General features: G+C 34.7%; 1 long non-coding RNA gene across 3 annotated transcripts in view; it reads left to right on the forward strand.

Annotated features, from left to right (window-relative positions):
• The window catches only part of LOC109456352 (uncharacterized), a 222189-nt gene extending 206993 nt beyond the window's left edge, over positions 1 to 15196 (forward strand). For 2 of the 3 annotated variants that reach the window (XR_016020456.1, XR_016020458.1), the window contains exons 5-7: positions 7594 to 7918; positions 11036 to 11146; positions 14905 to 15196. This is a non-coding gene — a long non-coding RNA (uncharacterized LOC109456352). Of the gene's footprint in view, positions 1 to 7593; positions 8032 to 11035; positions 11147 to 14904 lie in introns of all 3 variants that reach the window. The other variant, XR_016020457.1, reaches the window with a different exon arrangement.
• Positions 15197 to 15727: the final 531 nt, after the last annotated feature.

Genomic DNA, 15727 nt, shown 5'->3' on the forward strand with positions numbered 1-15727 from the left:
AAGATGTGGAGAAATTGGATCCCTCACACATTGCAAAACAGTGCAGTCACTGTAGAAAACAGCTTAGCAGTTCTTCAAAAGGTTAATCATAGTTTCCATACCAGTAATTCCACTGCGAGGTATATACCCAAGAGCAATGAAGATATAACATCTACACAAAAAATTTTCACATGAATATTCATAGATCATAATAGCCAGAATGCAGAAACAACCCAAGTATCCATCAACAGATGAGGACATAAACAAAATGTGGGATAGCCATACGATGAAAAATTATTCAACAATAAAAAGGAATGAATTATCAGTACATGCTCCGACATGGATGAGCTTTGAAAATATACTAAAGTCAAAGAAGCCAATCACACGCGCGCACACACACACACACACACACACACACACACACACACAGAAATGTACTGTATGATTCCATTGATATGAAATGCCCAGAATAGGCAAATCTATAAGATATAAAATAGATTAGTGGTTGCCTAAACCTGGGAGTAGGAGGAGGAATGGAAAGTGACTGCTAAACGGTACAAGGTTTCTTTTTCAAGGTCAAAAGTGTTCTAAAAGTAGATTGTGGTGATCATTGCACGATCTTGTGACTTTACTTTAAAACACTCAATTGTACACTTTAACCTCGTGAATTGTATGGTATGTGAATTAAATCTCAATAAAACTGTTTTTTAACAATATAGAGGATAGCGTATAGAATCTCTGAGAGGCTGCAGAAATAGGCATAGAGGTTGCATGGGCAGAAACAGTGCTCCAAATTATTCAGGCAACTGTAAAGGCAAATCTATCACAAACATTGCTGCTGGGTACAGACTGTGTTGCTTACCCAGAGGACACGACTAACAGAACTCGGCTACAGGGACCACAGCCATACTGCCTTTGGGAACCAGATTATCTTCCATAGCTGCAGCCCCCACTAGCCACCAGAATAGATTTTGCAGAGTCCCTGCTTCTTCTCACAGCTAGTTTGGAGTGGAGGCGTTTCACTGGGAGAGCCCAGGTCACGTGCCCACACCCTAGCTTCAATAGAGTCTGGGAAAGTGAGTATCCAGCGTTGTCAGGGTTGTAGGGGAAAGTGGACTGTGCTTTATCAGGATGATGGTCCAAACATAGAAAGAAGGTGGCCACAAAGAATGACTGATGCTGCTACAGAAGGTTTTCTTACTGGAAATAGATTTAGCTGCTCTTTGAGGGATGGACAGGATTTTGACCCAGAAAAATGAAAAAAACATTGCAGCTGGGGAAATTGCATTAGGTAGGTGGAAATAAAAACCTGGGTTTTTCAGAAATTCACAAGTCTCCAACTTGATGGAAAGATAAAACATGAACGCATCTAACACATGATACAGGAGGGAGAGTGGCATCAAAGCTCTGGGCTGTACAGTTGTAGGGACTTTAAGAAAGGTCACCCAAGGTGGGTTATTAGAGGGAACCCTCAAAATCCAAATGGCTTGTCAGAATTTCTTTGTAATCTGGCCACCAGGGGCTTCAGTGACAACTTGAAAATTAGAACCAACCAGTCCCCCAAGTATCAGGGAGAAGCACCCAGGTGGTTTCTTCACTTCCTTTGTTTTGTCCTCCTGCACGCCTGGGCACGAAACAGAACAATGGAAACCTGGCTGCTTTTGAGGTGTATTCAAATGGGGGCTTTGGTGGCAGTTTGGGGGTGAGACATGTTATTTCTGCTTTAGGCTACTGAGACTTTTTTGCCAAATGATTTCTTTTTCTCCCTGTGTCTTCGACGCACACAGAATAGATTGATCCCTTTCTCAGACCATCCCACATCATTTCTTTCTATTCTCAAGTTTTCTTTGGAACTCTAAATCTTTGTTCCGTCTGGGTAGCTGGGATGATGTAGAGCAGTCTGGAAGAAGGTCTGGCCCTATCACCATAGTTCATTTCATTTTTATGCTCCCTTTCTATCTGGCTTTTCTTAATAGCTTTGAGATGAATTTCCTTTCAGCCTTGCTCTGGCCTTGTGAAAGCAAAGAGTTGAGTTATTAGGCACAATAGGAGCATTTATTTATCTGGCTTTCATCAAGATAAATAACAAATTTATATAAAAATCTTAGCACATCAAAAACATCCCAATATATAAAAAATAAGTGTGGCTTACTTAATGGTTTTGCAAAACTTTGTCATAAAATATCAACATGGTAAATTAATTTGCAAAATGATATTTTAACTTGAAGTCACTTATAGCACTATGGGGCAGATAGAAAAGGTGGATTTCAAGAAAGTCTCACCATGGAGCTTTAAAAAAAAAAAATCACATCAGCAACATCGTACATAAAAAGCAGGGGTGATGGATTCACCATCAATAAATTTAATAGCAGCTGGAGTGCCATTTGCTAGAAATTCACTTTGAGTCTGAATTATTTTAAATAAGGCATCACGCATAGTGGTAAGAAAAAAAAAATTCCCAGCTCAGTTTCCATTAATTTCCCAGCCAGTAACTTTGAAATAATGTAGAATTTACAGGTCAGTGGCAAAAACTCACTCAACCAGGGAGAAAATGGACCATTTCTCTTTGGTGTCCAACTGAAGACCCTACTTAGGAGCTATTTCCTGATTCTTATAGTCTTTTAACTGTATCATTTCCTGATTTTTAACTGGGCAGAAGCACCTCCCCACGATATAGGGAAATGTGAGTAGATTCAGTTTTCACTGCATTACAAGGGCATTATTATCCAGGCCCCCAAGTAGCAATCTGCCCACATTACTACTAAGGACTATGTGACACCAACAGAGAGGAAGACACAAGATACAAACGCTGGCTTTTGTTATTGGCAAGTTAGAAAGGCTGAGAAGGGGGAAGAGAGAAATGGGCACGTCGAGGTTTTGCAGCCCGAGGTTTTGCAGCCTGCTAGAGGAGGTTGCCTGTCTCTTATGCCTGCCTCCCTAGAACAGGGTCTGTCACTGGGCTTGGGCATTCAGGGCAGCCATTTGGCTGGCTCTCACATTCATGAAGAGCTTCAAACGTTTGATGTTATCATCAAAGGAGGTCATCCATCCAGTCCCAGAGATGCACAGTGACTAAAAGAGGATGACATTCATTATAAAACTTTCATCTAGCTCATGTCCTGCCTGGGGTGCACGATACATTAATATTTCAGATGTTACTATTATGTGAATAACACAAAGACATTTCCTGAGACTTAATGTAAACAACATTTAAAACACACTGCAATTTTTTGAAACACGGTTTGGGAATTCTTCATTTATTTTATATACAAAGATTCTCAAAAATTACAAAAGTAAAAGAACAAAAGAGAGGGAAAAAATGGTCAGAGCGTCTGCCAACTTCTGAGAGACCCTGTCTAGAAGACCGTGGTTAGCTTGCTAATGACAAGATGCTATACGTTTGACTCAATTCAATTGATTCCAATTATTAATCCATCTTTAGGACCTTAAGTTGTAGAGACAAGAAAAGCAATCTGTCAGTACAAATATTGGTTGCAATTCAGTGAGCGCCAATTACATGCTGGCCACTGTACTAGACTTTTTCTGTTGTTTTCTTTCACCCACAACAACATTCAGATAAAGATTATCATCCCTGTTTGACCTGAACCAGCCCTAAACTGAGTCTCAGAGAAATGGTATTTGCTAAAATAACCAGATGATTAAAAGAACTGGGATTTGAACCCAGGTCTGTTTGCCTCCAAAGGCAAAGTAGTAGTTCTTAGCCACTACTGAAAGATCATTTAAATGACAGTTACTCATTTTATAGGAAAAGTAAAAGACACAACTGAACATCTTCTCCCTCAGTCAGTGCTAGATGAATATTGTCAGATTCTACTGTTTGGCCCCCTTTTCTAGACCTTACCAGCTCCCATCTATCAGCTTAGTTTTACTTCAGGCAAAAAACTACAATACAGCTACATAGGCTTCAACTTTAGATTTTTGTGTTCTCTTGAGATTAGTCCCTGACTGGGATTCGGATAGTTCAGAGACACCTCAGCAACCATTCACAGATCACTGTTAGAGTGAAAGTTTTATTTTCAGAGGATAGTGTTATACTTAAGCCTTGGACTACCTTGCTTTTTCTCCATGTACCCAATAATGTAACTTCAGGGAAAGAACTACCAATGCTCGAATATCCACTAGCCTAGTTATAGGACATCCCTCATTTTAAATAAATAACTATAGCATTTTAATAGGTAAGATGGGTACATGGAAGAATATTCCAAAAGTTCAAAAGGATAGATAGTGAAAAATAGGTCTTCCCACCCATCTATGTGGAGGCAACCACTATCTTTTAGAGATAGTCCATGAAAACATAAGCATTGAATGTATCCACTTAAATGTCAGTGTCTCACCCTGAACATTGAATTTTTAATGATGTGTCTTTAAGATGGTTTCAGCTTTTCTATATACATATACAGCTACAGAGAGCTTTTCTATAGCTATGTGGTATTCCATTAATTGATGTACTATTTTGTATCTAACCCGTCCTTTTTTGATAGACATTTAGATTGTTTCCAATATTTTTGCTATTAGAAATAATGCTACAGTGAATGCCTTTCTACTTGTAACAATTTACAAATGTAGATATATCTATAGGATTAATTTCTAGAAATGAAGTTGTGTCATATTTAATCTGCCCTTTCCAGAAGTTATGCCAGTTTACATTTGCACTGACAATTACTTGCTTCCTAATATCTTCACCCACATGAGGTGTTACAAACTTTCAGATCTTTGCCAATCTGATTGTCAGTATTAATTTACATTTCTCTTATTATAAGCTTAGTCAAGTCATCCGTATTTCTTTTTCTATAAACCAGCTGTTAATATACTTTGCCTGTTTTTATATTAAGTTGCTGATCCTTTTTCTTATTAATGTGTAGGAACTCTTTTTATATTAAGGAAATAAACCCTATAGGATATGTATTATAAATTGTTTTTGTTCCTCAATTTGTCATTTGTCTTTTAACTTTATTATTTCTTGGCAAGTAGAATTTTTTCATTTTTATTCATGAAAATTTATCAATCCTTTCTTTTATGGCCTCTGAGATTTGTATCAAACTTTAAAAGCCTTTACCCACATTGATATTGTGGGAGTTCTATGTATTTTATGACTTCATTTTTAGGTTTAAATTTTTTATCCATCTGGAATAGATTAGATACAAAGAACAAGGTAATGATCCAATTTGATTTTAGTGCTGCAAATGGCTGCCAAATGGCCTCCAAGACATTCTGTGTTTCATCTTTTTTAGATAGTGCTTGGGAGCACACTTAGAAAACGACAAATTGGTCTTAGCTTCAGCCTTGGATCCCTTGGGAAACTCATCCCACATAGTACATGGAAAGTACCATCATTACCCCTCCAGAAATAAGCTGATACAGGACTGTACCTGAATGAGAAGCAGGGCAACTGGGATTAGTCCAAGTGTAGGCAGACAAGTTTTGTGAGGCCTAAAGCATATAAATTAGGGGAGAGGGTGTTCTTTAGGAAAAATAATATAAAATTACAAATAAAATTAGATATAAACATGAATATTTATTTAGAATAAAAGAAACAGTAATAAATTAAAAATTTTAAGTGAATACATTCTGCAAACATTAGAAAACACAGAAAATAACATAACGAAACAACATAATAATATATTTATTAATTCCCTGTTACCTCTATATTATTTTGGGTGCATATTCTTTGATTGCCTATTTATATGACAATGATTTTACAATATGATTTTCACAGAGAAAATAGAAAGATAATTCTGTTTTTCTTCTAGCATGGTTGATCAGAATTTTTTTTATTATTATTAATGATGGTTTAGAAAATTTCCTCCAGCATTAAATGTGATATTAGTATTGTCATCTAACTTTGTAGGATTGTTGTTAAATTTGGGGAAATCTCTATCTAGTTTCTTTCATATATAAGCTATAAGATCATTTCCAGTTTTTCTTGTTCAATGACTAACCTTAAATTCTCTTTGAATTGATGATACTCATTAACCAGTTTGTCATCAATGCCCTTGTTGTAAAGATTACATTAGTTTTATGTAATTATTTTGTCGAGTATTTTATGCCAAATCACAAAGTAGTATAAATCTTTTTCCAGTATGTTCATATGATTTTCTCATCTTCATTAATTGGATTGTCAAACAATACAAAAATTAATTTATTCATTGCTTTTATTCAAAATGTATCTCTTTTAGAGAATTATTGCTTTAGGTATGATCTGAAATTTGGAGGGAGTCAAACTTAATTCTTGTTTTTTTGTTCATTTGCTTTGCTTTTATTTCATATTCCATTAATTTTTATATGGAATTTTCTTGATGGAAGAGAAAATTAAACCTGAAATTATAAATTATATAGAAAGTAATGAAAAAAGATTATAAGAAAACCAATGGATCACAGCTAAAACTGTACTCTGAGGAAAATATATAGCCGAGTACCAAGAACAAATGAATTTATTTTTTAAGAAATTAGTAAAAGAAGAACGAGAAAACCAAAAGAAAGTGATAGGACATAATTAATAAAGACAATGTTTGAGAGTATTGAAATGTAAAAAAGTTATGCAAATATAAATAAATTCTCAACATTTAATATTTGAAAAGGAATAATAAAATAGGTATCTCTCTCAAACATAATTGAGGAGAAAATACAGAAAAGAGAACCACAAGATTGGGAATCAAAACAAAGATATGAGAAAATACTGTGAGTGAATATTAAATTAAACTCTATAGCTATAATCTGAGAATATAGAGAAAATGGATGTTTTCCTATTAAAACATAACACTACATTAAAACTAAAGTTTCAGCTCAAGCTACAAGATTCATCAGATTCATTGCTGTATTCCAAAGGAAGGATTAAAATACATGCAGAATTTACAAAGGCAAAAAAACAATGATTTATTGCACAAATTTTGAAGTTCTTACCTTGGGAACACAAAAGAGTCAAAAGTTAGAAATTAAAGAGAGAAATTTGTCAGGAGACTTTATCTGGATATAGCTGAACTGTTATTCCTACTCTTCTTCTTCACCAAAGGAGAAAGGAATGTTACCTCCTAACTGCAAGTCTAGTCCTAGAAATTTTGATCATACCACCCAAAGAGCTTGACTTGTATTCCCTGCTATTGTTGAGAAGGGGTAGGGGTGAGGGAGAAGAGCACAATAGGCTGGGGTCTTGGTCCCATCTCCTGGGCAAGAAATAGCTGCTCCAGTGGCAGAAAACAGGCAGCCGTATTGGGATAGATCTGCCCCCCCAGCCTTACCCCCCTAGTATTTTTTGGAACAGAAGACATGAGTTTCTTCCCTTGAACCAGACATAAACCTTGAGGGTGAGAGAATCAGCCTTTTCCTATTCCTGCCAGGAGCACAGTTTGAGAGGGCTATGTGAATCCAACAGAAAGTTTATAGAGGTAATGTAAAACTAGAAAGAAGCTGCATAGAATTCATTGTCCACATCACTAGATTTGCTGTCTTCAGCTGGAAGACTGAAAAAATTACACAAGTGGCCATGAGAGAAGAAAAGAAAACAAAAACAAAATAGGCCCAGGAAATGTGATGCCAGCTTATAACAGTACCTGTCAAAATCGAACTTTCTACCCATCTTTTGTCTCCTTTCTCCAGGCACACTCCACTCCAGAGGAGTTGGAAATAGCAACTAATAATTGCTGAAGGTGAATAAAACAGAGAAAAGAAGATTTCTCCCTGGTGGTGATGGTGGTGGCAGTGCAATTCTTTAATTTCTCCGAATTCCAATTTAAAAACAGAACAATAGATAGCAAAATCAAAACCCATGCATGGATAACACAATGAAACTAGTTGACAAGGTATCCACACGAGTTCCAAAGTGCAAGCAGGTGAGGACAAACCATCAAGAGCCACAAGACTTGCGTGATATCACAGACTTTGCATAGAAGAAAGCAGAGGAAAGTAATGGAGCATCTGACAGGTATGAAAATAGAAGACCCCAAAATGACCAACAGGTACTTACTGGAAAGCATGGAAGGTCAGTTAGAGAGGAGCAGGTGAAACTGAGAGGCGTTTTACCTAATCGAATAGCAGGTGAGTTCTAGGAGCCTGGGGAGGGAACTATAGAGGCTGGAGCATTCTGGTTTAGGTGAACTGCCTAAACTGTCCTACAGGAAAGGGCTTCACATTGAGGGAAAACTGCTAGAACTAGAATCAAAATTGAGTAGGATGGAGTCAACAGAAGAGGATGGGGAAAAAAGGTCCAGACCATGTGCAGGTAAGGATACAGAGACAGGAACCCTGAGAAACAAACTAGTATACTTTTTAATGCTATGTGAAAACAACAGAAGAGAGAGCTCTGTGAAGTTACTCTGAACCGTGCCTCCTTCCAAAAGTTCAGGAAAACTAGATTCACATTAAAAAATTAATGGTAGCAAATGATTGAGGCCAAATTCCACACAAAGTTATTATATGATAAAAGAGAATAAGACATAAAATAACATCTCCATGGCCCAGTGGTTCTCAAACATTTATTCTCAGCACCCTTTTATACTTTTCAAAATGGTGAGGACTTTCTAAAAGCTTTTGTTTATGTGAGTTATATCTATTTAAAAGTACCTTATTCAAAATTAAACCTGAGTGATGTTTAAAATATTTATCAATTCATTTAAAAATAATAATGCAAAAAAATGCACCTAGTACATGTTAACATTAATAACATATTTTATGAAAAATCACTACATTTTCCAAAACAAAAAATGATAATTTAATGAGGATAGCATTGTTTTACATGTATACAAACCTCTTTAATAGAAGACAGCTGGATTCTCATATTTGCTTCTGCATTGCATCTCTTGTGAGGAGCTATTTTAGTTGAAATATATGAAGAAATCTGGTCCTACACAGATATGTAGTTGGAAAGGAAGGAGGATCTTAATAACTTTTTCAGATCATAGTGGATATTGTTCTTTGATATTACACCAAACTTTCACAAGTGATAATTGAAGTTTAACTGCAACGTGGAATATGATGAAACTCTGTCACTAACTTTTTAAAACTCTGTTCTATTAAAATCCATTGGTTTATCTTTGATGGGTCTTTTATACATGCATAACTTTGTAACAATACATTGATTATTTGGATTATTTGGTTCACTGGATTATGCATATTTTCCAAATGTTGACACATTTCATCATACAATAGCAAAAAGTCACACTTAGAAATATCACCACCAATCTCATCTGAAGAGTCTTTGAAGATTAGGACACTGTAAAGCTCATGGTGGCAAATACACAAGTTTCGCTTTAAAATTCAAATTTTATCATTGGCAACAAATACTATTAGTTATTTTCCTTAAAGTTTTAGACTCATTTAGTTCATTTTTAAAATATGTCTACCAAATACCCAAGTCTGAATAATCATAGTTTATCTATTATTAGTCATTCTTTCAAATAAAGATGGTGTTCCAATTAAAAAAAAAAGTGGCTAGTTAGCAATTCAAATAATTACAATAGTTTTCCTGCAACCATCATATTTTAGTATGCAACAAGTGTTTCATCTATACTTCCCATTTTGTCATACACAAGTCATTGAAAATATTTGTACTCAAGGGACAAGATTTAATAAAATTAATAATTTTTATTGTTTCATTGAGGACATTCTTAAGTGAAACTGACTTTTAAAAAAATGTAGATAAAATGATTATTAGTACATTTTGGTGCCACTGCTTTGATTCATAATAAAATAATAGTAATTTTACCTATCATTGCTTTTGAACTATCAGTGCAAATGTCAACACAGTGAAAGAGAAAGATAACATTTTAGTAATATCATGACAATAATTTTTACCTTGCAGTGCATCTGAAAGGGTCTTGAACTGCACTTTCAGATCCACTTTATAGACAATGAAAGCACTCACGCATGCTTACAGAACAGATGAAAACTGTCAAAACTATTTCAAAATGAGCTAAAGGACATCAAGAAAACAAGATAATAGTTGAAAGAATTACAAATCAAGCTTAGGGAAAAAATCAGAAATGAGATTATAGGTCTCAGGAAAGAATTAGAAAGGAAAGGAAAAATAATCATTTCAAAATTGAAGACTAACCTAGATCTAATAAACACAGTAGATTATGTCTTCAGAGAAATAGAATGTTAAGAGGAGGAATTTGCTTAACTTTTAAAAATAAAAGGTATGTGGAGAGATTTAAGAAAGATTCAAGAAAAAGTGACACATATTAAAATAGGCAATGAAGACCCAACATACAGACAATAAAGATCCTGGAGAAGAAAACCATAGCAAGGGAACAGAACAAATATGAAAAATCTAATTGAAGAAACTTTCCTGAACTGAAAAAAATATTTGAACCTACAGGACACATCTGTTCCTGAGAATATCAACCCAGAACAACACCAATATATATTCTAGAATAGTAAAAATAGAAAGAAAAGGGAAAGGAGGAGAGGACAAACAGGAGAAGAGGAAAGAAAACATCTTTTGGTCTTCTATTCTAAGCAAAAACAGTAAGTGATGTGCAAAGTTAAGAAAATTAGATTAGCATCAAACTTTTCAACACCAATACAATATAACAAAAGAAAGGGAAGTAAGATGTTTAAGAAACTCAAAAAGAGAAAATGTGAGCCAAGGATTTCATATCCAGAAAAACTGACTTTCAAATATAAAGTGTGCCGGTAAACTATTATCAACATGCAGTAATTCAGAGAATATCGTACCCATGAGCCCTTTCTGAGGAATCTACTAGAGAATGAACTTCAAACAATCAAAATGATTGAGAGACATTGACATAAGGACTATTGATGAACATTAAATATAGGGTATATAATTATTTGTAGAAGTAAGACTAAGTGAGAGTTAAAAGGAAGAGAGTCTAGTGTGTAATGTTTATATGCTTAGGCAATATAGACATTACAATTATAAAAAAATATGAGGGGGACTAGGGAAAGCATAATGCAAAAAAATCAAATGATCCTCAGTAAATAGTATTGTTTTACTGAGACTATTGTATGTGTGATATATATGATAAAACAAATGAGTAATCATAGGATGTTCTAATTCTATTATTCCCTGTTCCCTTAGGAACCAACATTCATAGCATGAAAAAAAGGAGATGCAATTGCAATAAAGAAGAGGCTAAGTAAAAACCTGTGACCTGAATTTGAATTGGAAATATCACTAAAAACTCACGAGGTATTTTACCTTAGAAAAAAATAAATGTTGATTTAAACATATATAGTAGCTTTCTCCACTGAAAAGGCCTAGAAACAATATCCAACCCAATTGTAATGAGCTAATCTAGTACCCAAAATGTGGTCTTGAAATACAATTTCTCACTAAAAGAAACCTGTTTCTTAGAGAAATGGCTAATTTTAGTTCTGCAGCCAGAAATATGCAGGAAAAACCTAGAATATCTTGTAATACTAAATAAGGAATAGTATGATGGTGTCAAAAGAACCCAGAAACGAAGAGGCTCATACTGTCCAAAGATAGAAAAATTTGAGCCTCAAAAATAAATAATAGTTATTATTGATTGGAACCTATCAAATATGTTTAAATCCATGAATTCATAATATCTTTAAAACTAATCGATCAAGCCAGGCACAATAGGCCACACATTGTATGATTCCACTTATATCCAGACTAGGCAAATCCATAGAGACAGAAAGGAAATTAGTGGTTGCCAGCGACTGGGGGATGGGAGGAAAATGGAGTGACTGCTTAATGAATAGGGGGTTTCCTTTAGGGGTGACAAAAATGTTCTGAAACTAGATAGTGGTGATGGTTGTACAACATTGTAAATGTACTAAATGTCACTAATGGTAAATTTAATGTTATGTGTATTTTACTACAGCGTTTTAAAAACTGAAAGACACCAATTTGATCACCTTCAGAGAATTATAGAAAATTCATCATCTTGAAAGCTAGTAAATAAAAAAGAAAGAAACAAGAATTTATCATCCCTTTTCTATACCAATTTTAACACTGGGTAACCAAAAAGTAGGTTAGATGAAGGAGGAAAGTAGGAAGGGAAGAGGAAGGGAGGAAGAGAGAGAACAATATCATCTGAGCTTGCGAGTGATATAATTGTGTTCTTAGAAAACACAAGTGACCAAAAAAAAGCTAGAATAAGAGAATTTGATAAGGTGACTCCACACTACATACATACGCAACACACGCAAACAAAAAAAATCGATAGGTTTGCTCCATATGTTTAACAGTGGGGAAAAATTTCATTCACAACTATGACAAAACTTATAAAATACTTGGGATAAAATTTTACAAAGTACAGGACCTATAGAAAGGAAACTATAAACTTAATGAAGAAGACATGAAATGAGACATGAACATACAGAAAAGTTTATCATGTTTCTAAATAGAAAAACTTAACTCATAAAACATATATCTCCCAGAATTAATGCATAAAGTTAATGCAATTCTACTTAGAACCCCCATAAAGAGGTTTGTTTTTGTTTGGGAACTGAATAAAATTATTTCAAAGAAGACAATAGAAGAAGAAGAAGTACCAAGGATAGCTAAGAAAATTATTTTTTATAAAGCACAGTAAAGGGTCACATGCTATGCCGAGAGGGAGTTTGACCTAATGAATAAGAATGTGGGCTCTGGAACCATGCTCCCCGGTTCGTACCACGCTCTGCTATCGGTGGTATAGTGCAGAATGTGTTCCTTAAGCCCTCTGCCCCTTTCATTTCATCACCAGTAAAAAGAGGGTATTAATAGTACCTACTTCATAGGGTTTTTTGTTTTGTTTTGTTTTGTTTTTAATTAAAGTTTATTGGGGTAACAATTGTTAGCAAAGCTACATAGATAAAGTCAGTGTATCAAAAGAGTATCATAAAGGTTCAGAAGTAGGCAAATAGATAATGGAACAAATTAGCAAATCAGGAAGCGAGTCCAGCATGCATGGGAACTTAATGTACCATAAAGGTAGAATTTCAGTTTAGCAGAGAAAAATAATTTATTTACAGAAGTGGCACAATGCGCTAGCCATCTGGAAGAAATGCATGTCATATACAAAAATAAATTCCAGATGGATTCCAGATTTAAACATAAGCAAAAAAATAAAACTTTTAGAAAAATTCAGGAGAATAATCAACCTTGGGATAAGAGAGGCATTCTTAAATAGAAGAGAAAACGCAGACACAATAACTCAAAAGACAAACATATCTGACAATATACAACTTAATATTTTTGTATAGCAAAAATCACAAGCATAAATAAAATAACAAAATAATTATAGTCTGGGAAAATATTTGCAACACATTCATTCATTCAACAAATATTTGTTTGAACACCTTTTATGAAATAAGTGCTACCGGATGATGCCATGATGAATAAAACATTCAGCAAAAGCTACAAGTCAGGGTTTGATTTATTGTTTTGTTATTTGTCAAAATGGTATTCCTGTATTCATGGAACTTACCTTCTAGTAGTGATAGATGATACATGTGACTGACAACATACAAAGAGAGAGAGAAAGAGAGAATATGGTAAGAATGGTAATAAAACAGTATAAATAGACAATTTAGAGAATTCTAAATAACATATGAAATTACATCTATTGTGTTCATAAGGTGGAAACACTACATATTTCTTCCCAACTTTGTGTTCAGTGACCTCATGCTGGTAGTTTGAACTCAGCCATTATGAGAATATTTACACTTTGAAAATCAGCAAATGTTAAAGTCAGAGTTTGATTTATTATTTTTTATTTGTCTAAACTTAAGAATGTGATGGAAAAAAATGTTAAAAATTCAGATTAAACCTGAAAATATGGCATGTATGTGGCCATCACATTATACATGGCACAAAACATTAAGAGAATACTCTTCCCATATTTGAAAACTATTATCCAATTCAGCACAGAAGTCATTCACCTCATTGACAAATGAGTGAGGTTTCGACATATGTGGTGCTAAAGCTGAAAGAGATTTCAGTTAAATGAATATAATTTCTATGAGGGTGAAAAATAGTTTAATAGTAGATCACATTTCATATTAAATGACAATAAATTTATTGGGAAAGGAGTTAGTGAATTGGAATGGAACTCCATTTGTCAAATCATGGTTGAACTGCAATCATAGGTTGCATACAGATTTAAGAGTTCAGCAACAACCAACCAAAGCATTCTGTAAGATTCAATTGGCTACGTAGAACTTATGATAGAGTACTGTATATTCTGTTATTATTTGTAAATTTTGTATCTTTAATATCAGTAAAATTTATAATAAATGTATGTGCTTACATATACACGCTCTGTGTGAATGTGTGTGAGTGTGTTTGTGTGTGTGTGTGTGTGTGTGTGTGTGTGTGTGTGTGTAGAGCCAGTTAAACATTTACCAGCACACCACTGCTGCCACCTCCATCCCTTTAACCAGAATGTATTCCAATGGCCAAGGAAGGCTTTTTCTATGTAGGCAACTTCGTGACCTGATTAAAATTCTACTACTACGGTAAAGGATAGGCTGTATTTGGGGAAAGAACTAGCTGTCTCTGACACAGCACTATTATTTTCATTTTATGTAAGAGGTAACAGACTCCAAGAGATTAAGATAACTTGTCCAAGGTCACTCATTTGGTAAGAAGATGAGCAAAGATTTGGACTTAATGTTTGTCTAACTTCAAAGTTGTTTTTTTCCTCCACATCATTCTCTACCTCCAGAAATATAACAGAGTTTGAGGTAATGGTAGAATTTGCAAGTATGCAAGTAAAATAATTTTCCAACTTCCTCATAGGCATGCACTTATAGGATGACTAACGGAGTGAAGGTTTCCATCACAGAGGAAAGAAGCCAATGAATGGCGAGGATTAGGAAGTCAGTGGGAACAATGTGTATTCTCTAGGAAGTTCATTTGCCTACAGAGAGATTAAATCCATGGGTTTGTCTTGGAGATGGGGAGTTATGTATCCATCTCTATTTTTTTTTTAGACACAGTCCACATGATTTTTTTTTATTATTACTTCGGAAATAAGCTTTGCTACAGACACATCATGAGAGACAGATGGTGACCAAGGAAGAGAGAGGACTTGGACATGAGAATGACGCAACGTGGAAAACTGCCTTTCCCCAACTGGTCAGTAACACCCTCACTCCAATGTATTTAGCTCTGTGTATGAATCTCACCTATTAGACTTAAGCTTCTTGAAGGCAGAAACTGTATCTTGTTAAATGTCCTAACATAATTTCTTCATATAGTTAGTAAGTAACAAATATTGGTTGAAAGAATTATCATATGAATGGACTGTGATTAAATGTACTCAGTACTTGTTTATATAATATATATTTTATTTCTATTTGAGTATTCCCTGAGAGGATCTCCCTCACATTCTTAACTTTAGACAAATTTCATGAGGAGGAGCCACGTCTTCCTCAAAACCAAAGATTATTCAATTATTTATCCAACAGATATCCATTAAACTCTTGCCATATGTGAAGCACTATAGAATGAAAATATTGGCCATTCCTTAGACTAAGAACTCGGCAAGGTTGGGGACCACATACCTTCTTTTTTCTGGAATTTCCCATAGAGGATTGTATATATTCAGAACGCAAGTTTTGTTATAAAAGTAGCTAACGTTCACTGCATGCTTCCTGTGTTGGCACCAAGCATTTTACATGTATTAGTGCACTGAATTGCTAGAACAACTCTATGAGGTGGGCACGATTATTACCCCTACCTTACAGATGAGAAAGCTGAAGCTTAAGAAATGAAGTAGTAAAACAATCACACGTATGAAGTATCAGAATTCCT

This window comes from Rhinolophus sinicus, chromosome 2, assembly GCF_057876585.1.
Source record: "Rhinolophus sinicus isolate RSI-liver-muscle chromosome 2, RSI-T2T, whole genome shotgun sequence".
NCBI lineage: Eukaryota > Metazoa > Chordata > Mammalia > Chiroptera > Rhinolophidae > Rhinolophus > Rhinolophus sinicus.